The following is a 25,476-nucleotide window of genomic DNA, read 5'->3' as shown; positions in this document are numbered from 1 at the left end:
TGTTCATCTGTATCCTTTATCGTATCCTTTTATAATAAATAGGTAAACAGTAACTAAACTGTTTTACTGAGTTCTGTGAGCCACTCTAGAAAATTAATTAAACCCAAGGAGGGGGTCATGGGAACCTTTGATTTATAGGAGCACAGGTGACAAACCTGGAATCAGCATCTGGTGAGGAGGGCCAGTCTTGTGGGACTGACCCCTTGACTTGAGGAATCTTGGGCTATCTCCAGGAAGATAATGTCAGAATTGAGCTCACTTGTAGGACCTCCAGCTGGCATCCCCAAATTGCTTGGTGAGGGGAAAACTCCACACGTTTGGTGACCAGAAGTGTCAGAAGTGAGTGTTCTGTGTGAGTAGTAAAGCACACAAGAGGAGAAGAGAGGTTTTCTTTACAATAGATTGAAGTTTATGTAACTGTTAATAGATTTTTAAGCCTTATAACTAATACTGTGTAAAAGTTGTGATAACAATAGCTATAATTTATTCAGTATTAATTGTGGGCTAGGCACAGTGAAAATTGCTTTATATATGTAATAGAACGTAAGTGAGATTTTTCCTTTTGTACCAGAACTGTGATTTAGTGACTTACCTAGGTATAAGATTATTGTTAAACAAAACAAGAAGGTCAATGGTAGGAAGTCAAGATGGGTGGAGCTACTCCAGGGTGTCTTGAAGGACCCAGGTCATCCTTAGTGTACTGTGTTCATCCTCATGTTTGCGAGATGCCTTCTCCTCTTCTAGCATTGGGTCTGTACCATGCAAGAGGAAAGAAGAAAGAGGTCTAAGATCATTATAATAATGGCCCCCAATGAGTCACACTGTGATTTTCCCATGCACCTTAGAGTGTGACATTATCACTCTTCTCATAAAGAGGTGAGAGTCTATTTCTCTACTCCCTTGAGTCTGGGCTGGCCTTTTGATTTGCTTTTACCAAGAGAATGTGGCAGAAGTGACATCCAAGTGCTAGAGCATAGGCCTTAAGAGACCTTTCAGCCTCTGCTCTAATCCTCTTGAGACCCTTAGAATTGTGCTGTAAAAAAAATCCAATAAAGCCTACTGAAGGATGAGAGGCCTCATGGAGGAGATGAGCAGCCAACAGCCAGCATCAACTGCCAGATGTGTGAGTGAGGCCAGCTTGGACGCTTCAGCAGATGATTTCAGCTGCATGAGTGAGCACAGGCAAGACCAGCAGCAAAACTGCCCAGATCGTCAACAGATAGAATTGAAGACAGTAATAAAGAATTATTGTTGGCTTAGGTCAACAAGTTTTAGGGTGGCTTGTTATGAAGCGATAGATAAATGACATCCTGAATTGTGGAACTATTCCTAGGTCAAAAAACTGGGCCTTAATTAAAGTATGTTCCTTGGTCCTGGAGCAGGCGTAACTGGCAGCATGGGCTTGGCTGGATTTCAGAATTGCTACAAAGCACTGATTGGATGAGACGTGGGAAGTCTGAGGAGCGGATGAGTGTATCTAAACAGGAAGGACATGGATCATTGAGGCCAGAGGGCAACTGGGGTAGATTGTTATAAATGGCCACAAATGAGTCAAACCTCCCTGAATTTGTGGGTAGTCTTCCCCCCCACTCATTGAATCTGGGCTGCTTAGACCAAAAGAACATGGCAGAAGTGCGAGTCCCCAGACCTCAGGTGTCCTTGCTACTGTCACTTTTGCTTCCCTGAAACACCAGGTAAATAAGGAAACCCAAACTAGTCAACTTAAGGATAAGGGGCCTTGTGAAGAGAACAGCCCTAGAGAAGGAAAGAACTCAAGGATAAAAAGAGAAGCTCAGCCAGGTGCCATCCAGCCAGCCATTCCAGCTAAGGCACCAGACATGAGAGTGACATCTCTAGAATCTCCAGCCTCAGTCAAGCCACTAGCTGACGGCAGACATGTAAGTGAGCACAGCCAATGCCACACGGAGCAGACATAAGCCACCAACTGGATCCCAGCTCAGATGGCACAACCATGATAAATAGTTATTTTTGTTTTAAGTCATTTACTTCCGAGGAGATTTATTATAAAGGCTCAGCTAATGAAAATGGTAAGGAAAGAGGCCAGCCATCCCTCTCCCCTTTAACAGGCTTTCCATGAAACTCTACCCAATGAGTCATCTTATATCTTCTTAGCTGGAAATAAGTTGCATAGGTACCCTTAGGTGTCAGCCTAGAGATATCAAGTATTTTAATATTCCACTCCTTATGGAAGAATACAAGGGACAAGGGGGCCAAGGATGTTTTCTTGGTAATCAGCCCAGAATATCTGCCACACTGCTGTATCACCATGACTAGGAAAGTGAGTGGTGTCTGTCACATAATAGGTGTTTGACAGATATGAGTGGAATTAAGTTTAAGGAGCAACCATTAGGTAGCTTGTCCCATAGGAATTGTTCAGAAGTACCTGGTTAGAACATTATCTACACACCACCTACCTCTATTCCAATGGAGTCTAAAAGGCTTGTTGCTCTTGAGGGCAATGTACTATGTATATTGGGGTTACTATACGCCTTTTCACAGGAAGGAGTGGGACATGTTTCTCCTCCCCAAAGCTAAGGGAAGGGAGTCACTATTAAAGACTGGGGGCGCCTTCAAGAAGCAGAGCCTGGCACCTCAGCCCCTGGTTACATGATGTCAGGCCTCCCAGGCCCACTCCAGAGCCGAGTGTGGTGAGAGTAGGAGAGACTTATGCACCCAGTTCCCTCAACGTGGGGAAAATGAAAGGGATATCCGACCACATTCCCTGTGTTTTAAAACACAGTGTGTTTATAGAAAATGTGACATATAATAAGGTCAACAGACCAGGGGATGATTGCTAGTGAAAACACTGTTTGTTACTCACAGTTCCCAAGAGGAGGGGGTACACTGAGCCACGAGGACATGTGGGGAAGCACCAGGGTCTGTCACAGAGCAAAGGCAGGGGGGATTGTGGGAAAGAGCCTTTATTGTGGTTTCTGTAGGAAGGACCAGGTGAGGCAGGGCAATCAGGCTTAGGCTGGCTAGTCTGAATAATTTCACAGGCTCTAGTACATAGAGGCTGTCCCTAGTTGTCTGGTACCTGGCCCTGGGGTGATAACGGCAGGTGTACCCTGGGCCAGAGTGTGGGAGCCCAATAAAGGAGGGGATTGGGGGACATGGACTCTGGATTGGTTGGTTTGTATTCGAATAGCACACTTCTGGAAGGAAGTGAGGTGATGGGGCGGGAGGTGATGAAGGAGGGAAGAGGCCAAGGCAAGGTGACTCAGGCAGAGTGTGGAGTTGTCCAGAACAAGACATACATGTCTGGCATATGCACGTGAGGCAGATGCTAAAGTGTCAAGTTTACAGAAGCTAGAAGCATGGTTAATACACCTGAGGACTGGAGGTGTTTACTCCTGGCTTAGAGATTTCTGAAGGCAGACGCCCATAGGAGCTGGCAAGCGCCTCATCTCAGTTCTCACAGCTCCCAGGGAGTCCGGAGCTTTGCAAGCAGCAGCTCAGGTGAGAGGAGAACCGGGGCTGAGCTCCAGCTGCAGGCAGAGGGACTGAAGCCTGTGAAGCCGGAGTGTGTTCCACAGACAGCAAATCACCCACGGGAGCAGAATCGGGTCTCTCTCCCTTACGGAGGGGGAGAGAGACGCCTTGGATGGGTCTGGGTTCTAGAGGCTGAACGGGTGTGGGAATGGAAAGTAAGAGAAAGAGAGAGAAATCCACACATGAAATGTGTAACGGCCTGTCATGTACTGCTCTGCTCCTGCACTGCCCCTCCAGGCCCAGCTTTGAATGGAATGTGAGATGATGAGACTGAAGTGTTAAAATTACCAGGAATGAGTTTTATATGCTGATATGTATACTATTCAGATACACCAAAATGTGTGGTATTCTGTAACCAAAGTGACTTTAAAATTAAGGAATGTGACTATGATGTCATCAAAGGAACGGCCACAGTTTAGGGGAAGATAATCATGGAAAAAAGTTAAATTGATTCATGTTTATACACCAGTGTCATAAATCGGTTCTATGTGCACAATCTAGGGAAGTCTTAACAGCAACCTCACGAAGTAAATATTATTAAATAGATTTGACAGATGAGGAAAGTGAGGCGCAGACAGGTGGACTAAGTAAACGGTTTGAAGTGGCAAAGCCAAAATGTGACCTCAGGTTTGTATGATGCCAAGGCCTGAACTCTTAAGTCCTGAACTCCACTGGTGCATTTTGAGTCTTGCTTGTTGCTTTTGTTACTAATATTGTATTTTGAATTTACTTGTCTTTTTTCCCTACGAATTTCATTTTACTTTTCATATAATTATATAAAGCCTCGAGAGATGGTCTCATTTTTCTGACCTGGCAGTTGAAAGGGCAGGAGTGATCCTAGGCCAGAGGGGGCTGCCGAGCCCCAATTTGAGCTCAGGGTTTCAGATTCCTGAGACTAGTCTTTGCTCTACTTTGTGACGTCACCTCTTTAATTTTAGTCATCACTATGATCTGTCAAGTTCAACCAATCTTCTTTAAGAGTAAGAAACAGATTTGTAAGTACCAACTTTGTTCATATAATTTAAGCCAGGAGCCAAGAAGGCAGGGACTTACTCTCAATTCCGCCCCTCACCAGCTGTGTAGCCTGGGGCAGTTTCCTTAACAGTTTTTGGTTCCAGTTTCTCATGTATAAATTGAGAAGATTTGGCTGAATGATTCCTACAGTTCCCTTCAGTTTTAACTTTTCAAACCGATATGACGAAGTCCAATCTTCTTTCCATGAGACTATTAAGTAAATTTTTCTAGCATGGTTTACTTTTATCCCACATAAAAATAGTTCTGAAGGAACTAGGAGTATCAGATCACCGAGTCCTTGACTCCACTCTGAACCGTTTGAGAGGCGAAAACAATGAAGCCGCAGGAGGAGACATGATCTTGCATCTGCCTTTAGGTAGACACCTAAAGACACTTCTCACGTCGAACTGGAGCTTCCCTTTCATCTACTCTCCCTTGTAGCCTGTCCTCAGCAAGGGGAGTAAGCGAAAGAAGCTTGGACTCAGGTATAACGTACATCGACCGCTAAAATTTAATTTTGTTTCAAAGAACATTTCATCGAAATGATTAAATCACGTTTCTAAAAGAATGACAGGACGCATCATCTGTCGGGAAGGAAGTGTGTTTTGGTTGCCACTTCAGAACTTCTGTTAAGATTGTCCACGGCATGTGGTAGGAGAGGAAGCTGCACTTCCGGGGTCGCCGAGCATTTGCCGCCGAGCATATGTTCCCTCCCGTGGCATGCATCCACAGCTTCTTATTACACGGCCATCTGAATATTTCATGGCTATTCTGAGTGGTAAGATAATTGATGATAGAGCACTGGAGGAAAGCAGCGATAGCTTTTTTGTTGGTAGCATTTATCAGATTGTCAATTAAATGCTTGTCGTGTGGTAAAGGAAAAATATTTATCGCTGCCGCAGACATTGGGACAGACCTTCAGCCAGAAGCGCCGCGCACGTGAGGAGGCACAGAGATGCGCGCCTCTCAGAAGGACTCAGGGCTCTTTTTGTCAGCTGAAAGTGCTATAGCATTTACATTTAGCAACAAAGATGGGAGTTGCTTATCCTGGTTAAAGTTTATTGGTCAGAGAAAGAAAAGTATTGGTGTTTGTTTTACAGATGTGTAAGGCTAATTTCCTAACTGAAATATGAGCTGCCTCAAATCATTTTGGAGAGGTGGCAAGGTATAAAAATTTTACAGCCTTAAAATATTTATGTGCAACGTACTGAAGAGAACTATCCACCAATCCAGTAAAAGGAGTTTCATGGCGCTTCTTGTCTACACGTATTAGCTACTTTTATTTGCTGGCTATCGGTTAATTCCCTTACCACGTGCCCCGGGAGTGCTCTGCACTCAACTTGGATAAGATTCGCAGCTCTCTTGTACTTGCCTGCATTTTGCATTTCCCCCTCAATAGAGCACAGGCTCGGGGGAGCAGAAACCATGCCTGTTTTGTGTACATCTGTAACCACCAATGCCAAGCCAGGGCTTGACCTGGAGTAGGCGTCTGTAAATATAGGATGATTAATTCACAGTTGCCTAAAGGAGAGTTTTCCGAGATGTACAGGTTTGAATGATAAGGCAGTTATTCGGTAAAATTCTGTCTCAAAGTCCTCTAGCAGTAGAAAGGAGCCATATTATTTTTTCGGGCAACAATAGTAACACTAACTCAGAGGCCTATTCAGTGTATGAAGAAAGCCTGTCTCCAGCTTTTCAGAGCACAGAGGCGCACGTTCTGAGAACTCTGCATTATTTTGTAATGATGGGCTTAGCCAGGTTAAGTTAATGGGTAGGTAAATAAACTTTCAGTCAGAATAGTAATTGTTTGTTTTCCATGACACTGGACAATGGACTTTTTCTTATTTTTAAAAATCATCTGGCCAGTTGTTTTGATAACATTTATGTATCATAATGTGTTCATGCTTTTGTATTATAACTAATTTTATTACAAAGTGTACAAATGTTTCTCTAAATTTCAGGGTTTATTGCTCTAATCTCTGTATGTTCTTGTATTTTAATGGTTACTCTCTGTTGGTACTTTTGTAAATGTTGTGTTCTCTCTAGAAAGTTTGATGGCAACTCAAATTTTTATTGCTTTCTCAATGCCAGGCATATAAAATAGGCTTAAAATTACAGTTTGCTAAATAACCTTTTAAGATACTCTATAGATAGAAGTAATCCACTAATGATATCCTGAGACGCAGCAGCTCTGCCATTCATCTTGGCAGCCTGTACGTCATGTTCGGTGGGACAAGGCTCTTGCAAATGCCTAATATGGTCCTGAAAGCTGCGCTGTGGTGGGTTTAATAAGTACCAGTTTTTTTACAGAAACCAAATTCAAAGACATTGTCACGATTTCTGGAGCAGCAACTGAGAGTCACTTAATACTACAACCGGTTCCAGGGGACCAACTTCATTCCCTGAAGTCAACTAACAATTTTTAGTTTGCTTATTCTTTCCCAGCTCACTCATACTAAATTACAGAGCTTTCATTTCTTTGGCAACCGCTAAAAAAATGACATCAAACCAGGCGGCGGTTCATTCAGCTCATACCTTTAATGTGTTCTTGCTAACTGTATTTCAAAATAAGGCTGGGCATCCTCAATTTTGTAATACCAAACCCTGAATACCTTGAATGTGACAGGTCACATGACTTTCACTGTCAAAGAAACTCTTAAATATCCAACATCATTTTCTAGATTTTTTTTAACATTATCAGAATCTGATTGCCTTGGCCTCATACCACATGGCCAATTATTCTACCAGATTAAGAGACGAGAAAGAGGGATATGTATTATTTGTTATTTTAAAACCATTGCAAAATGAGGCAAAATAACAAGCCAGCTTGCCTTTTAAATCATGGTAGCACTGTAATTCTCCTGCCAGCTAAGAAAGGTTTGTTGAGCATTCTCATGTGCTGGCGCCCTCCTCACCCGCGCTCTTCAGTAACTTCATGAGCGAGTACCACTCCAAGCTTCACCTTCCAGGTGTGGAGACTGAGGCAGAGAGACAGTAAGTGTCATGCTTAAACTCGCACCACTGGGAAGCGATGGAGCAGCGTTCGAACACAGCCGGTCTGATACCAGATTATTAACCACTAGGCTACAAGATAAGATTAGATCGGCACTGGGGGAGAGGAGTGCGTTTTGAACAAAGTTAAATACAACAATCCATTCCAGTTTCAGAAAGTAAGTTATTGAGATCTTAAGTAGATATTATAAAACCATGAAAGCACAAGGTGGAAAATTGAGAACAGAGTGTTTTAAAGTATTCACAATAAATATTTTATGGCTGCCGCCAAAATCACCAGTTAGAGCCCAACACTCACCTATTTTAACAAACAGACGTAAAAACTAAGAAACATGAATATATGTATAAAATGTAATTTCAGATTTTGAGCCATCAACATTACAGTTACAGAATAAGCAGTGTATGACGTCTGGTGGGTGTTGGGGGCAGGGAGGGGGCAGACGTGTTACTGCTTGTGTCAAGGGATGCTAACCAAGAAGACGTGAAACATGGAAGCAAAGGAAGGTGTCTGCATTCAGTGCTCAGTACCTTCTGCAAACCAGGTTGGGGAGACACAGGCATGACACAGGTGCTTTGGATGCTTTGGAAATGGGAGCCAAGGGAAGGTTGAGTGGTATGTCTTTACTAGCTGCGAGCACTAGTTTTTACTTGCTGTCCAGCCCTAGAGCTGGGGTAATATCGTGGCACCCCCTAGACAACTGTAAAAACACACTGCATTTCCCAAATGCTCACTCTTTGCTTCAATCTCTTCCTCCTACCTGGTTCATGTGCAACCACATTTCCTACATCAGATCTTTCCAACCAGACCCTCACCATTCTGGAGATAATCCCACCTCCTACATTTTTCTTTTTCTTTTTTTTTTTTGCTGACCAAGATTAGCCCTGAGCCTAACATCCGTTGCCAATCTTCCTCTTCTTTTACTTGAGGAATATTAGCCATGAGCTAACATCGGTGCCAATCTTCCTCTATTTCGTATGTGGGTCATTGCCACAACATGGTTGATGAGTGGTGTAGGTCCACGCCCAGGATCCAAATCCATGAACCCAGGCCACTGAAGTAGAGTGCACCAAACTTAACCACTCAGTCTTGGGGCCGGCCCCTCTCCTCCTGCTTTTCAAAGGCCCTCATCCTCCTCCTCTCCACTTAACCCTAAATTTCTTTCTGCAATCATAATCCTATCCTTTCTGCAGAATACTTGCCTGCCAGTGACATTGACCCAAGCTCACTCTCCAGTCCCCAGGATCCCTGTTGCTCTGTAGTGGCCCCTTCTGAGTTCACCCTCCATCACAGCTTCTCCCCCCAGCATGTGTGCATACACACTCTTCTAAAAGTCTTTGCTTGACCTTGACCTCACTGTTGCTCCCTTCTGTCACTGGACTTCTTAATCAAAATTAATCACACGCAACACCTCCACATACGTTTCACTAACCCTCAGTGCCCAAACCATGCTGTCCCAGCCTTCTTGTGGATTCCGGTCAGACCACTTGCTGAATCAGAGCTCTCAGAGCTCTCCATTGGCTGCCTCATTGTTAGATCAAGTGTTTTCTCCTTTCTCATTCCCCATAGCCTGGCAGTAACTTGATACTATTGACCATTCCCTCCCCTTTCAAAATCTCTCCTAATAGATTTTTCTGATGCTTTCTTTGGGTAATTCATTTATTACTGACCTATCTGATCATCCATTCATTTATTTAGCAAACACTTGTTAAAGGCCCACTTGGTGCAATTATAGCTAGCAAGTGCAGATACAGAAATGAAAGTTAGCCCCATCTGTAAGCAGGAGACAAAAGCGAAACAATTATAAAAGAGTTTGATAAATGCATTGTAGAGCCCTGGAAAGGTTTCTGCAAAGTGCAAAAGAGGAGCCTCTGATCAACAGAGAGGAGGAAGGGAAGGCTTCTGAGAGGAGATGCTGGGTCTGCTGTGATGATGGGCCTTCACCTGATCAGAAGGGAAAGTAATTACAAGGTTGTGCAGCAGTGGGGGAAGGTGGCCCGTCCTTCAGGGGGGTTGGCGTAGACACTGGCTGGGTGATAGTCACAGGAGATGGAGCTGGCTGGATATATGATCACAACATAAATAACATTTTGTGGCAGGCTATCGAGTTTGGAAATCATCCTGAAGCTATGAAGAGTTCTGGCCAGTGGAGGTGACATGATCAATTTGTGGTTTAGAAGTATTATTCTGGCATCGATGTAAAGAATAAATAGGAGGAGGGCAAGACTTCTCTTATTTAACTTCCCCCCTCTCCTCTGTTAAGGAAATTCCTCAAAGCCTATGCTGTTATTTCACACTCTTTTCTTGGGAGATTGTACCCACTATTGTATAGTCAGTTATCATAGTAGCTAGATGACTATCAAATTTTATTTTCTGCCTCTTACCTTGCTCCCAAATAAGGTCTATTCTACTTCTGCCTACTTGAAGTCATTTCCTCACTAACGCTGCTGTCATCCAACCTCAACTGGGCTTCACAGCAAGGAAACATTTTAGATCGCCTCCCTTCTCCTATTCCATTGACCAGGTTTGGTTGCTTTTTATTTTCTACTGTTTTTGTGGGGTTTTTTTTCCTCTCCATCCCCATTCTTACCAATATAACCCAGATCTATGTTGTTTATCTAGATTACTGATAAAGACTCCTAACTAGGTCTGTCTACTGTTTCTTCTTCCTCCAGTTGTTCATTTTGGTATGTACACTCTAATATTAACAGTGAAAAACAGCATACACGCAAAACAACATAGAAAGCATTTATAGTTTAGAAGTCATAAAATAGAGCTCTGTGTTTCTCCCACCAAGGTTATGACTTAGACGATTATCAGTAAATTAGAAACTCCCTGCATACCCTCTCAAGTCTCATCTCCTCTGTCCACCCCCTAGAAGTAACCATTATCCTGAATTTTATGTTTATCAGCCCCTTCCATTCCTTTATATTTTTAACCACCAATGTATGTAAATGGTTTGTTTACCCATTTTTAAGAACTTTTTTATAGAATGAATCATGCTACATATATTCATCAGTGACTTACTTCTCTCACTTAATAGTACATTTTGAGATTCAAAGTGATGTATGTAGCAGTAGCTTGCTCTATCTTCACTGTAGTAATATTCCATCATATGAATTTACCTCAGTTTCTTGCTCTATTCTACTATTTCTTCATTTTTCCTGTATTACAAACAATGCTCTTTTAGATATCTTCATACAAGTTTTGTGGTGTATTTCTTTGGGGAATAGGAAATGCTAGATCGAAAGATCTGTGCTTGTTCAACTTTACTGATTAATACCAATCAGCTTTTTAATTTGGTTACATCAATTTATACCCCCATCAGAGTTTTTCTTCTTCTATATCTTTGACAACTTCTATTGTCCAATTTTTTTTTGATCTTTGCCCACCTGGTAGACACGAAACTGTGTCGCATTATTGTTCTAATTTGCGTTTCTCTGATTACTAATTCGATTGAACATCTTTTCCTATGTTTATAGGCTGCTTGAGCTTCCTTTACTATGAAATTCCTGTTTAATTTGCCAATCTTTCTTTTGGTTGTTTACCTTTTTCTTATGGATTCCTAGAGATTCTTTATACATTGTGGGTTATAATATTTTGTACGCTATGTGTACAATTATATTCCATTTTGCTTATTTTTAATATTGACTTTGTCCTACAAAGAACACATGCTACCAGTAAAGTTACTTAGAAATGAAGGTATAAATTGGAAATTTTCACGTGCATTAGTTACACACGTAGGTTGTCAGCACTGACAGACCTAGGACAAGAAAAGGCGCTAAAAATTCCCAAATGTTGCACAAATACTAGTAAATATATAAATATCAAGTTATATATGATCAAGACTAACTCTAGAGATTAATTTCTTTTTTATATTTTGAAATATTGAAAATATGTAAAGACATTTTAATAATGCTAGTTAGAAAAGTGCTCTACCAAATATTAATCCCTTTTATGCCATCCGTAAATTGCAAGACCTTGAAACTAGCCCCAGGGACATATATTTTATCACCAGATATTCTATACCTTTTCAATATACTTTAAAATTAATAAATAAGTTATTTTTACTTTGTTGCATGTATATTTTTAATGGAATTCTATTTTTAATCTTTTACCCACACCTGAAGTGGTGTGCCAAGCTGTTTTTCTTGCTTGCAAGAGCCAACCGTGCACAATGTTTTCCAGCTCCATATTCAGTAATGTTGCATTGGCAGCTTGAAATCAGCAATGGTGGGGGTGTTTATACCATGGAAATTGAAAAATGCTTCAAATCAGGCTTTTTTTTGCTCAGATGGTCAGTTTTTAAAATTTACCAACACACCATTGCCCACCTACCAGTCCACAGAAATCACCCTTGTTATGGTCGCCAGTGACCATAAAGTTGCCAGATCCGATGGCATTTCTGTTTACTTTCTATTTGACCTCTCAATCACATCTGATACAGCTGATGGCTTCTTCCTTCTTGAAATGCTTTCCTCAGTTGGATTCCAAGACTCTTCTCTCTTTTGATTCTCCAGCCACTTTACTGATCACTCTTTCTTGGTCCCCTGACCTATTTCCTTTATATCTCTCCAACCTCTAAAATGTTGGCTACTTCAAGGCTCAATTCTCAGAATTCTTCTCTTTTCTATCTATGCTCATTCCCTAAGTGATTTCACACATGCCCATGTCTTTAAATACCCTCCATAGACTGATTACTCTTAAATGAGCATTTCTAGCCTTAACAGTTCCTCCAAATAACAGACCTGCATATCAACTGACAGCTTGGCATCACCTCACGAGTGTCTAATGGGCAAGTCAAAGGTAACATGGATTAAGTCCAACTCTTGATTGCTCTCTCCAAATATGTTCTCCAATCTTCCCCATCTCAATATGTTACAACTGTATTCTACCAATTACTTATGCCAAAAACCTTGGAGTCATTCTCACCTCCTCTTTTCTCTCATTCTACACCTTGGTCCACGCCACAATCCTGTGCCTCTGGATTACTGGCTGCTAGCTTCCACACTTGTCCCTTTATGGTCTATGCTCCACACCGTAGATGAAGCAATCCTTTGAAATCACACGTCAGATCATGACATTCCTCTGCTGAACTCCAATTGTTCCCCTCTGCCCCTGGTAATATCCAAAGTCCTTATCATGGCCTTCAAATCCCTCTACAATCCGACCATCCACTACCTCTTTGACCGATTGCCTACCTCTCCACCCAACACTTCGCCCCACTCCAGCCATGTGGGCAATTTTTCAAATAAGCCAAGTCCATTCATGCCATGGGACCTTTTATTATCCTTCTTCAGGGCACTTCTTGCAACTTGGCACATTGTTTGTATCTCTATTGGGTATTTCCCCATTAGCAGCTAAGCCAGGTAGGAACAGAGACTCTATTTTTCTGACTGCTCTCTCCCAATAAACTAGCAAAATGCTTGCTCTATGGTAGGTACTCTATTTTTTAAAATAAAATATATGTATAGTAGCTACTTTTATTTTTAAATAAAAAATGCTTGACATAACACTTTTTATTTATTTTATATTAGTTTTCATATGTAAAGATAATCACAAGAAAAAGAAGTTGACTGCCATGCTCTCATTAGGTCTCTTCTGTCCACTTTCAAATGAGGATATCAAGCATAAGATGGAGGTTTCATGTAGTGAGAAGTGATCTGCCCACTTGCCAAGGTATCCAACACAGAAAATCAAGTGTAAAAATAAAGTAATAAAACCTACATGGCTACCACAGGCATTTTGGCCACTTAGTTGCATAGAGGATGATCCTGGATAACCGTCATTTTTCTAGGTGCCAGAATGGTCTGATCGGGCACTTACTGGCTTTAATCTCGTTATTCATACTGGTTACAAAAGTTTGCTCCTCAACAGAGAGAGTACCATATAGACGTCTCATCAGTTCTGTGAAAAATTTCTAAAACCCTCTACTTGATATCTTCCTGCCAAATTCCTGCTGACTGCAAATGAGCACAAAATGTCAGCTTTTGTTATTTGAAGCACTAATGATGGATTTGAAATATTATTCTAACTTTTATTCCAGGATTCACTATTATGATTTGACTGATGCAATATCCTAAGTCCCGTTAACAGAAGAATCAGATTTTAATAGGGATGATCAAATCCATGATCAAACCTGAGTAGATCAAATTTAGGGGAATTATTTTGAGAGGTTTTTTTCAGATTCTAATCAAATTTTAAAAATCATGACTGCCTCAAACATGTTGAGTTTCCTGGGGAACAAGGGGTTCAATGCTATTGCTAAGGAATATTCTCTTTTTTTTCTTTAGTGATTTAAATTTTACTCACTGATATGATCACAATCAATCAAATATTTAACGATAGACCATTTAAAGAAAGATTTAAAATTTTGAGACTAAAGAAAATGATTATTTTCGATGGTTCTTACCTTTAACAAGTAAGAACCATCTTTATGAGAATTTGGTGCTTATTAAGAAAGACAGTAATAAAGTGAAAAATATAATGCCCTGTCTTTCTTCCATTCACCTGTCTGTTTCCCTCAAGTCTGGTTTTCACTCATCTATGTGTTCATTGTGCCCTGTTAAATTATGCGTCGAATTCATTTCTAGAACAAGGGAAAACTGAACTGAGAGGTGAAATGATATCTGTGACTGATCTCAAAACAAAAGCCATCTTCACACCCCAACCCAGTTCTGAAAACACCAGGGAGCTCTTCTTGGAAACCTTGCACAATCTGATATTGTTCCCCAAAAGGCAATAAAGGGGGCTGGTACATTTGTCTAATGTCTTTATGTAGGAGAATCGAAAAGTGATGAACTAATAACTCTATTCTTACCTGAATTATTCATTGAGTTGGTTGTTACACATTTCCATTTAGCATGTTTGTAACTTTTTTTTTAAATTAAGCATTTATTTTTTTAGAGCAGTTTTATGTTCACAGCAAAATTGAAGGAATGTACAGAGATTTCCTATGTACCCCCTTCTCCATACATGCATAGCTTCAATGTCTCCCACCAGAGTGACACATTTGTTACAACTGATGAACCTACATTGACACATCATAACCGCCCAAAGTTCATAGTGCACATTAGGGTTCACTCTTGGTCGTGTGCATTCTGTGGGTTTGGACAAATCTACAATGGCACGTATCCATCACTATGGTATCATACAGAGTATTTTCAATACCCTAAAAATTCTCTGTGCTCTGCTTATTCATCTCTCCCTGCCATGCCTGGCAACCACTGATCTTTTTACTGTTTCCATAGTTTTGCTTTTTCCAGAATGTCATATAGTTGGAATCACACAGTATGTAGCCTTTTCAGATTGGCTTCTTTCATTTAGCAGTATGCATTTAAGGTTCCTCCATGTCTTTTTGTGGCTTGATAGCTCATTTCTTTTTAGTGCTGAATAATCATCTGGATGCACCACAGTTCATTTATCCATTTACCTACTGAAGGACATCTTGGTTGCTTCCAAGTTTTGGCAATTATGAATAAAGCTGTTATAAACATCCACGTGCAGGTTTTTGTGTGCACATAAGTTTTCAACTCCTTTGGGTAAATACCAAGGAGCACAATTGCAGGATCATATGGGAAGAGTATGTTTAGTTTTATGAGAAACCAACAAACTGTCTTCCAAAGTGGCTGGACCATTCTGTATTCCCACCAGCAGTGAGTGAGAGTTCTTGTTTCACATCCTCACCAGCCTTTGTCTCTGTTAGTGTTCTGGATTTGGGCCATTCTAATAGGTGTGTAGTGGTAGCTCATTGTTGTTTTAATTTGTGTTTCCCTGATGACATATGATGTGGAGCATCTTTACAAATACTTATTTGCCATCTATATATCTTTTTTGGTGAGATGTCCGTTAAAGTCTTTGGTTTGTTTTTTAATTGGAACGTTTGCTTCTTATTCTTGAGTTTTAAGAGATCTTTGCATATTTTGGATAACAGTCCTTTATGAGATATGTCTTTTGCAAATATTTTCTCCCAGTTGGTGGCTTGTCTTCTCATTCTCTTGACATTGTCTATTGCAGAGCAGAAGTTGTTCATTTTAATAAGTCCAGATTACCAATTATTTCTTTCATGGACGATGCCTTTGATGTTGTACCTACAGTCATCACCATACCCAAGGGCATCTAGGTTTTATCCTATGTTATTTTCTAGGAGTTTTATAGTTTCGCGTTTTACACTGAGCCCTCTGATCCATTTTTTAGTTGATTTTTGTGAAGGGTGTACGGTCTGTGTCAAGATTCAGTGTTCTATATGTAGATGCCCAGTTGTTCCAGCACATTTATTGAAAAGACTATCTTTCCTCCCTTGTATTGTCTTTGCTCCTTTGTCAGAAACCAGTTGCCTAAATGTGGCTCTATTTCTGGGCTCTCTGTTCTGTTGCATTGATCTATCATGTCTGTTCTTTCACCAACACCTCACCGTCTCGATTACTGCAGCTTTATAGGAAGTCTTGAAGTCTTGTAGTGTCAGTCCTCCAACTTTGTTCTCCTTCAATATTGTGTTGGCTATTCTGGTCTTTTGCCTCTTGCTTGGGACTTTATTTTTCCAATACTGACTAATTGCTTTGGAAAATAACTCTAGTGGGGTTTTTTAGACAACTACATGGAATGTTAAAAAAAAAGATTCCCCAAGTCTGTAGCACGCATCCATGGGAGTAAAAGAGTGATGCATGCAGGTGATTTTTCCCATTACAGAATAATGATCCAGACAGAGAGCCGATTCAATATATTTTTTAACATTTAATTTAATCATATTGGAAGAATAAAAAGGAAAAACTGTAGAAATTGTTTTAAAATATGTACCTTTTAATTCTAGGAATGAATGTTTTGAAATAGGAGCTAAAATGGAGACTAATAACTGGAGAAATCTGAATCCTGACACTAAGTACTAAAAAATAACACTTACAAAGTAGGTAACTTATCAAAAAGTAACATTTTCACATTCTAAATTTCCTTATCTGAGATAATAAATCATTATGCATTATATATATTAACATATAAACACAAATTTTAATACACATTATATGCTAAATATGCACTTCATTTATTTACATATGCAGATATACTATGAGCCAAACACTCTTCTTGGTGGTGGTGACCTGAAATAAATAAAATATAGTACCTGCTCTTAAGCATTCATAGCCTACTAAGAGGGAGGGATAAGTACAAAGCTATTTCCCAGGCCAGTTGGGTATTATTATATAGTCTAAAAACTACTGCCCAATAGTAATTCTTTGACCTAGTTCACTAGCTAGATCACTTCAACTGTGACCTCCCCTAGGCCCTTTATCTCAAAGGCTCCAAGTACGAGACCGGAGACTTGGAGCTGTGAATCTCTTTCCTACATGAATATTCCCATGATTCCCAGGCTCCCAGATAGGGTTACCAAATAAAATACAAGATGCCCAGTTAAATGTAAATTTCAGATAAATGAATATTTTTTTAGTGTAAATATGTTCCATACAATATATTGGATATACTTATACTTTAAAAATTATTTATCTGAAATTCAAACTGTATATTTATTTGATAAATCTGGCAACTCTACTGTGGGTCATTGTGATAAAAGACCCTGACCAACCACTCCCAATATATAAGGCTGGTTGATGTAACCTAAAGAAGAACACCATAGCTGCCACTCCTTGGGACTCTGTGACATGCCTCTGCTAAGTACTTCCTCTTTACATGTAGATAGGTAGCTAGATATATAGCTACCTATCTAATATATATATATATATATAAAATACATAATATAATATATATGTATATTATATAATGTATATTACATAATGTATAATATATAATACATAAATTAGAGAGAGAGAGAGACTCTATACATCTCATCTGGTTGCCTTCCACTCCACCCACCCCACTGTTTTGTGCCCTCAGTTTCGTTTAGAACATCCTGTGATACAGCTTTTATTTTACTCAGTCTCTATTACAGCTTTCATTTTCCTAGAACTCTGACATTAATTTAAAAAGCTGGATCAGGTGACAATCCGATTGTTCTCACAGCCACAGAGCAGCCAATGCTTTCTTATTTCCAAAACAGTTTATCACCAATGCCAATTTTGTTCCACCTAATACTCTTTCTGCTCAAAGTGAGCTCCTTTCTCACTGACAATGCTCAGGAATTGAGGAGTGATATTTGTCCACGAATTTTTACCAATTTCTACAGCAGAAGCTACAATTCTGGTAAAATAGAATGGTGAATATTTTAGAAGTATACCATATGCATGGAAATACCTCACTGGGCCATTTGTGGGGGTGGCACTAGTGAAGTGAAGACAGAAGGACAAATGAGGGAGGAAAGAGTTTTCTGTAAAGATACAAAGGCATGTGAGAACATAGAAGAGTCTAGAATGGCAAGTTGCTAAATGCTGCTAGAGTTTAGAAGGCATGTGGGACAGCCAGTAGGAGTTTAAGTGCCGGTTAGACCCTGGAGCATCTTCCTTGATTATCTTGCTAAAGAGTTTGGGTTTCACGCTGGAGGGAAAAGAGAACCATTAAGAACTTTAAGAGGCAAGCTGCAAGGTCATGGTCTTAGATTGGGTTTCTTTGAAAGCAGAGCCTGAGGCAAGGACACTACTATAGGGAATTTATTTGGGAGGTGATCCCTGAAGCAGGAGTGAGGGAGCAGAGAGAGCTTGATAGGGAAGGAGGGTAACCCAGTAAAAGAGTGGATTGGGTATATGGCAGCTGTAGACACAGGGGCTTGACTCCGTTAGTATCTCTGAGGAGGGTACAAAATTTCCACCCTTGGGAAGGATAGAAGCTGGAGCATTTATCAAATGGTTCCCATCCCCTGTTGGTTGAGGGCTGCCTCGGGGTGGGTGTTAATAACCCCAGTAGACCTCCAGGTCAAGTAGGTTCCAGGGGCTTCCCTGGCTTGGCAGGCAGAAAGCAGAGATGGTATACTTGTTTGAGGTGGGACACCGTACACAAATCTGAGATTATGGCTAATATTAGAAGTAGCCCAGGGGATGAGATGCCAGACACCAAGAATGTCTGCTACAATCAGAGATTTATCTGCAATTTACATCATAAATATAATTTGCTAAATTATAATCCAGTCATGGCAATTAAGAGGAAACCATTCACAAGAAACCCAGGAGTAGACGAAAATATCAATTGATGCGTGAAGGTTATGATTTAATATTGAGAATTGAAGTCTTTTACACAAACAATTCTTATTTGATAGGAAACTTGTCTAAAAACCTTCGTGCTACTAATGCTTTCCAAACATAGGAAAGCAGTCAAAAGATGTTCAGAGGGAATGTAAACATTATAACTCTATGTGAAGAACAAACTTGCTTTTGTTTTGGGTTTTTTTTTTGAGGGAGATTAGGCCTGAGCTAACATCTGCTGCCAATCCTCCTCTTTTTGCGGAGGAAGATAGGCCCTGAGCTAACATATGTGACCATCTTCCTCTATTTTGTATGTGGGACACCTGCCACAGCATGGCTTGCTGAGCTGTGTGTAGGTCTGTGCCTGGGATCTGAACCCACAAACCCCAGGCCTCCAAACTGGAGCGCAAACTTAACCACTACACCACTGGGCCAGCTCCCAAACTTGCTTTATAAAAGTAGAAAGAATAATATGTTTCTTAGTGTGGTTTATATGTACTTTCAAAATTGTAAGTGGAGTTTCATTCACATATAAATTTCCTTTAACTGAATTTGCTAACTTGATGAAAGAGAAAAGACAAGGGGATGGGGAAATAGTAGGAACTGAGTGTCCACTATGCGAGGCTTTTTATTTGTGTTAATTCTGTATACGTCACAACCGCCCTGGGAAGTAGGTATTATTGTCCCCCTACAAACATAAGGAAACTGAGGATTGGGGTGGTTAAACTCTTGTTCAAAGTCACACAGCTAGTAAACGGTGACGTCTGGACTCGAGGCACGTCTTCCTGGCTCTCCTTTTCACTTTGTTTTGCAAAGTAAAACACTGAAAGACTTGTAATTGTAAAACAAGAAAAATATGGTTACGCTATCCCCAAATACTACAACATATATTGCAGTATTATATGTGTGTAAAAATATGCTTTGATATTTTTATAATCACAATAATATCTACAATAGAATATATTCAGACCCTGTGAATGGAATCTCTGAATATCTCAAAATGTGAAGAAGGTTCTTTTGGTCATGGGCAAAAGTTTAGCGATAGTAAAAGTGCACCAGGGTGTTTAGTAAAGAGGAAAAAAAATGGTTTCTGTGGTCATGTTTTCCAACTTTAAGTATATTTGCCTATCATTTTAACATAAACAGGGTGTATTTATATAGCTTAAAGAAATACGAACCAGATTCCTTGTTTTCAACATGCCAAAAAAATATATTTTCAAGGATGATAAGCAATAACAGAGAAGACTGAATCAAAAATATCGAGCTTCTATCTGATTCCTGACCAAGATTTTAATTTTATTGCACAAATATGCCATGACAACAGATATATACAGTAGTACCACCCACCCAAACCTGACGCAGGGCAGGGTCTGCCAGCATTCCCATTATAATCCTCGAAGGGAATTCTGATATTTTAATACACACGAAATTGGCATCTAGGTTCTCAGCAAGATGCGTTTTTGTTAAAAAAAGTTTAAAAAAGAGATCTAAACAGTGTCAGCTGGCTTTGATTAGAGGCGTGCAGCATGCAAGTTCTGGTGAGCCCGTGGATCTCATGATGTCAGCGGGTGCCTGTTCTGAGCTCGACAACACTGAAGGGGATCCAGAGGGTAATGCCAAAGAGAGGTTTTTATTTACGGGGTAGTGAGAAAGGTGCAGCATCCAAATTCTTCAGACTATTACAGAAACTACACGTGTAATAAATAATCACTAAATCTTAATTTAAATCATCCTGCTTTTCATTTTAGAAAGTGAGAAACTGACATGGAGGAGAGGGAGGGTTGCACAGCAGTAGGAGTGGAGACTGCAGCCGGACCGCCTGGGTCTGAAGCCCAGGTCCATGCAATTCTCAGCAACGCGACCACTGGCAAGCTGCCTAAGCTCCTCACGCCTCCGCTTCCCTCTCTATCGTGAGACTAGCAATAGTGTCTCTCTTATAGTTTTGAGGATTTAATGAATTAACACAAGTGCTCAGAACGAACAGCAGACACTCACTAAATGTTGAAAATTAAGAGAAAAATTGTTACATTTACATACATTCTGGATAAGTAAGCCTACTCTCAAACTGTGCAGGGAGTAAACATGAATTCATATGTGTCTGTGTCAGTGAAAGTATTTGTTTTTCTCTCTAAAATACAGATGCTGTGAAAACTGGCATGGCTATAAGTTAAAACTTCTTTATAAAGATAGTAATGAAAACAATCCATATATTTCTTAGAGTTTTTTAATATTGTAGTGACAGAAATCTACTTTATGCCAAAATGTATGCAGCCTCTCAGGGTTGAGGTGAGATCAAATGGACCAGCAAACTCATACAGGGTCAGGACCATTTTAACCATTCGACATTATGACCCATGTCTAGAGCAGAATTATCCAGTAGAAATATAATGCCCACATATGTAATGTTAAATTTTCCATTAGGCACAACTAAAAAGTTAAAAAAGATGAAATTAATTTTAATAATATATCAAAAATATCATTTCAACAAGTAATAAGCACAAAAATTATTTATGAAAACTTTTACATCTTTTTTTGTACTGTCATTGAAATCCAGTGTATATTTCATACTTACAGAATACCTTAACACACACTAGCCATATTTCAAGCACTCAATAGCCATATGTGGCTAGTGGCTACCACATTGGAAAGTATGGGTCTGGAACTACATACTTTTCAAGGGTCTAAAATCTTTAAAGAAACTGGTCCCCAAATATTAAAAGAATAGGAAAATTAAATTTAATAAAGCCTTATTAAACATCTCCAAAATATAACGTTTGTGAAAGTTGTTAATTGTTAAGTTTAATGTTCATTAAAATATCACATTTGACTCAAGTGACAAGACTCCTGAGTGTGTATGATGATTTTGGAGAAATCATAGCCTACTAAAAATTAAATGTCACTCGTAGCCTAAATAATCTCAAAAGCAAAATTATTTCTCAAAAGTTTGTGTTTTATTTATCCTGGGATTAGAAGCATTTCAACAGGTTCGATATGATGTAGAAGGGAGACTCCCAATGTCTTTAACCGTCTTCAAGATGGCCGGAGTATAGTCAGATAGTCTTATTATTGGCCATCATGGCGATGGTGGCTTCAGGCCGAGAACCCTGTGATAAGGCACAACATCTGTCTGCTCCCGTGGCCCAGTAATTTGGACTGCCTGGCAACCTCTTACTCAAATCCCAGTGGCTTCCCCTAACCAAACTCTAGCTTGGTTGCACAGCTCTGCCGCAATCTGTTCCTGCAGTCATACTCCCCGCTTGACCTCTTTTTCTTTTCCCCACTGCAGTTTCCAGGCAGAAAAGGATGAAGAACCATCTCTGGAAGTTGATGGAACCAGGATCCAATTCCAACTCTATCATTTAGGAGCTATGTGATCTTTGGAAATTTATATACTTCTCTGAGCCTCAGGCTTTTCATTTGCAAAAGGGGCTAATAATACCTCTTCGCACTGTGGTTGGGATGCCTCACGAGAGCCTGGAGGTAACACCTGGCCCCTAGCCTGGTGCTTCAGCAGTGGAGGCCCAGTAAGTTATTTCTCTCTAAGATTCTATTCAAGTTTTACTAACAAAAGGAACTAATGCTTATGGGCACCTTCTTTACGCCATCCCCTGTTGTAGGTCTTAGTGCTTGTGATCTCGTTTTCACATTTTCACAACAACATTGTGAGTTAGGAATCATTCACCTCACTTTACTGATGAATATGATGAGGTTCATGGAGGATAAGTGACCTGTACAAGGTCACACCATGTCACTGAGTGGAGCAAGATGCATCATAAGAGTCTTATAATGGTCTCATCTCATGGACTGAGAAACACTCTCAGTGAAGAAGCACATGCTCAGAAATACAATTAACTCTCATTTATTCAGTGAATATCCTGTTTGTATTGTTTTCCTAAAGTTTATGCCACAAGCTCATAGCGGCCTTAATTCCTTTGCATATAGAAAGTGGGTATTAGTACATGCATTTAGGGGCCGGCCCCATGGCTGAGCAGCAAGTTTGCGCGCTCAGCTTCAGCGGCCCAGGGTTTCACCATTGCGGATCCTGGGCGCGAACACGGCCCCGCTCATCAGGCCATGCCGAGGCGGCGTCCACATGGCACAACCAGAGGCACTCACAACAAGAATACACAACTATGTACGGGGGGGCTTTGGGGAGAAGAAGAAAAATATATATTTAATACATTCACACCAACATTATTATGGGAAAAAATCCCACAGACCACAGACTCCTAATGTAAAGTTAGAATTTGTTGTTTACTAATATTATTTTATAGGAAGGGAGGATAAGAGTGCTTACCTCTGAGGATGCCTGACCACCACAATGCAGTTCCTTCAAGATATTTATCTTAAGAATATTTTCCAGTTCAGGTGAGGGCTGGCGATCACATACCTGTGAAGGCATTCACAGTGTTTGTTCAGTAAAACATTAAGCTTCTTTTCTTTTGCTAAGACTTTAGCATTTTCTCTAACTGATGTTTTTCATGGCGTGAGGTTCTGTCTGTTGTGGCAGCCAGGGCTCAGGGTACCAGGGGCGTGGCAGGGGCGATGTGGATGAAGGGGTGGGGGCCCATCTCTGTGCATTTCCTCTGGGCTTCTCTGTGGCCTTCTCACTATCTGTCCCCTGTGGATGCCACAGGGTTTCCTCTTTCTCCTCTAGGCTAAAACTGAGAGAGGAAAGTCAAAAGAATAGGGGCTCTCTTCTATGCTTTTACATTTAGCTTACAAATCCTGCTATTCTGTCTAATATTTTAATGATTTTATTTAAGGAAATTTTAAGCAATAGTTGGTCCCATATACAAACAATTTATTACACATATTAGCCTATTTAAAAGCATTTATTAAGCTGATTTCCTTTTTAAGTACTTCAGTTAAATTTTTAAGTAATTCAAATAAAGACTTTCTGATGAGTAATTACTAAAACTTGAATAAGTTGAACTTATAAATAGGGCAGGACTTAAGTTCTTTTAAAAGCTGTAATACTAAATATGAAATTGTAGAATTTCAACTTAAAATCCTAAGTTTAAATTGATGATTCATCTTCTTATTTCACATTAGATTTATCCAAAGATGATAACTTGTTTTACAGTTTATAATTACACAAAATATAAAATATACACAGATTATTTCTTAATTAAACTGTAGTAAAATTATGGCTTTAAGTTGTTTAAAATTTTTTGATGTTAAATTCAAATCCTCCAAGAGTTGGGAGATATTTGACATAAAGAAAAGAGTTACCGTCAAAGGTCATTGAGGTCATTACCTGATATGTGGACTAAGATGTGGAGGAGATTCTTACTCGTGACCGTCATGAGAGTCCCTGAACTCTATTATAATTGCAACATCAGCAATTGCACAGCTCACAAAAGAAAGGAGCCCTCTGCCCACTTCCCTGGGCTCTAGTCAAACACATGACCTCATCCTTCTGTCCACTCACAGAACTCCGAACCCCTTGCCCCGTCTGATCGTCTGATTCAATGCAGCATTTTGATTCCTAATTTATGCAAATGAATTTTCCTTTAACTTTAAATAACTTTTAAATTATTTAAAAACTCTGAACTTAGTGAATTCTCCCATTTTTTATATTCTGAGGACTATATAATTCATATGGATGTTTGAAATGGTATTTGATTAAATTTTAATTTAATGGCTTTGCCTTGCTGGTGGTCACTACTTATGGGGTCATTCTAATGACAGGTCCCTTCAGTCAGAAATGCCTTCTTACAGACTTATTTGGCATTCATTAATTTCTGTATTATTCATTGATACAATACATGAGTCAAAAATACCAACATGATCCAGTAATAAAATCCAGTAAGAGTATGTTTTATTCCCTTTCGTTAGAATATTTTAGATAAACTTATCTCTTTTTGTGTAACATTGTAGAGTGGTGGCTTTTCATAATTTCCATATTTTTCAATCAACCATAATTAACATTCACCTTTGAGGCTCCCGTTGTGGCCCTTGTGGCCATTGGGAGCTTGTTTAAGGCTGGCACTTGTGTTCTTTGGATGTGGCCCCATGAGTCTTTGAAAAATGTTTTGCTTTCTTGCAATAGTTGTTCTAGGCTCACGGTGTCCCTACTCCAGATTTGAAATTAGCTGTTTTTTCAGATTAAGCCCAGATTTCAGGAGGAAAACAAAAAGCATCAGAACAATAATGTAATAATTAGAGACAATAATCTAACAATCTAGCCAATAAGATAAATCACGGTAAAATATCACTCCTGGATCATAGCACTGGACCAAGCTGGGGAAACATAGGCAGACTGATGTTTACTACTCAGTTCTAACAAGAGTGTTTCTACACTTTTTAAATTGTAAAAGTTTAACTCCATTTCTCTTTTTATAACAATTATAGTTCTTAGAGAAAATAGACAAAAGTACGTATCTGATAATCTTTAAAATTTTTATTTTTCAAAATAACAATGCTAATAGTAACGCAAATGATAGCACTCCTGAGTCAGTTCGAGGTTTTCTATGTAGTCCTTTCTGTCCTTCAAATGCACTCCTCTAGACAGTAGGCCCGTAGGAGCCATCTGCCCAGGGGAGGGCCCTCTTAACATTAACATTGTCAGAACTGCTGGCACACAGTTATAATAAAGTGCAGACCTACGTTTAGTCACTCTTATGATTGTTTCTAAATTTTTTTCAAGCAATGCACCCTCTTGCCTAAACCTAGTCGATCCCACTTCCAAAGCCCCCACCCTTTACCACACCCCCCGCCCCACCGCCGTACAGCACTGCTGCCAGGTGTGCACAGTCAAATTTCTTTATTCTGGAGTCATTCACAAATTCTCATTCAGTTTCGCCATGTAAGGGC

The sequence above is a fragment of the Equus quagga genome, unplaced genomic scaffold (genome assembly GCF_021613505.1).
Source record: "Equus quagga isolate Etosha38 unplaced genomic scaffold, UCLA_HA_Equagga_1.0 203_RagTag, whole genome shotgun sequence".
In the NCBI taxonomy this organism is placed as follows: domain Eukaryota; kingdom Metazoa; phylum Chordata; class Mammalia; order Perissodactyla; family Equidae; genus Equus; species Equus quagga.
The sequence above is the reverse complement of the archived record's forward strand: the minus strand, read 5'-3'. Positions refer to the sequence as shown.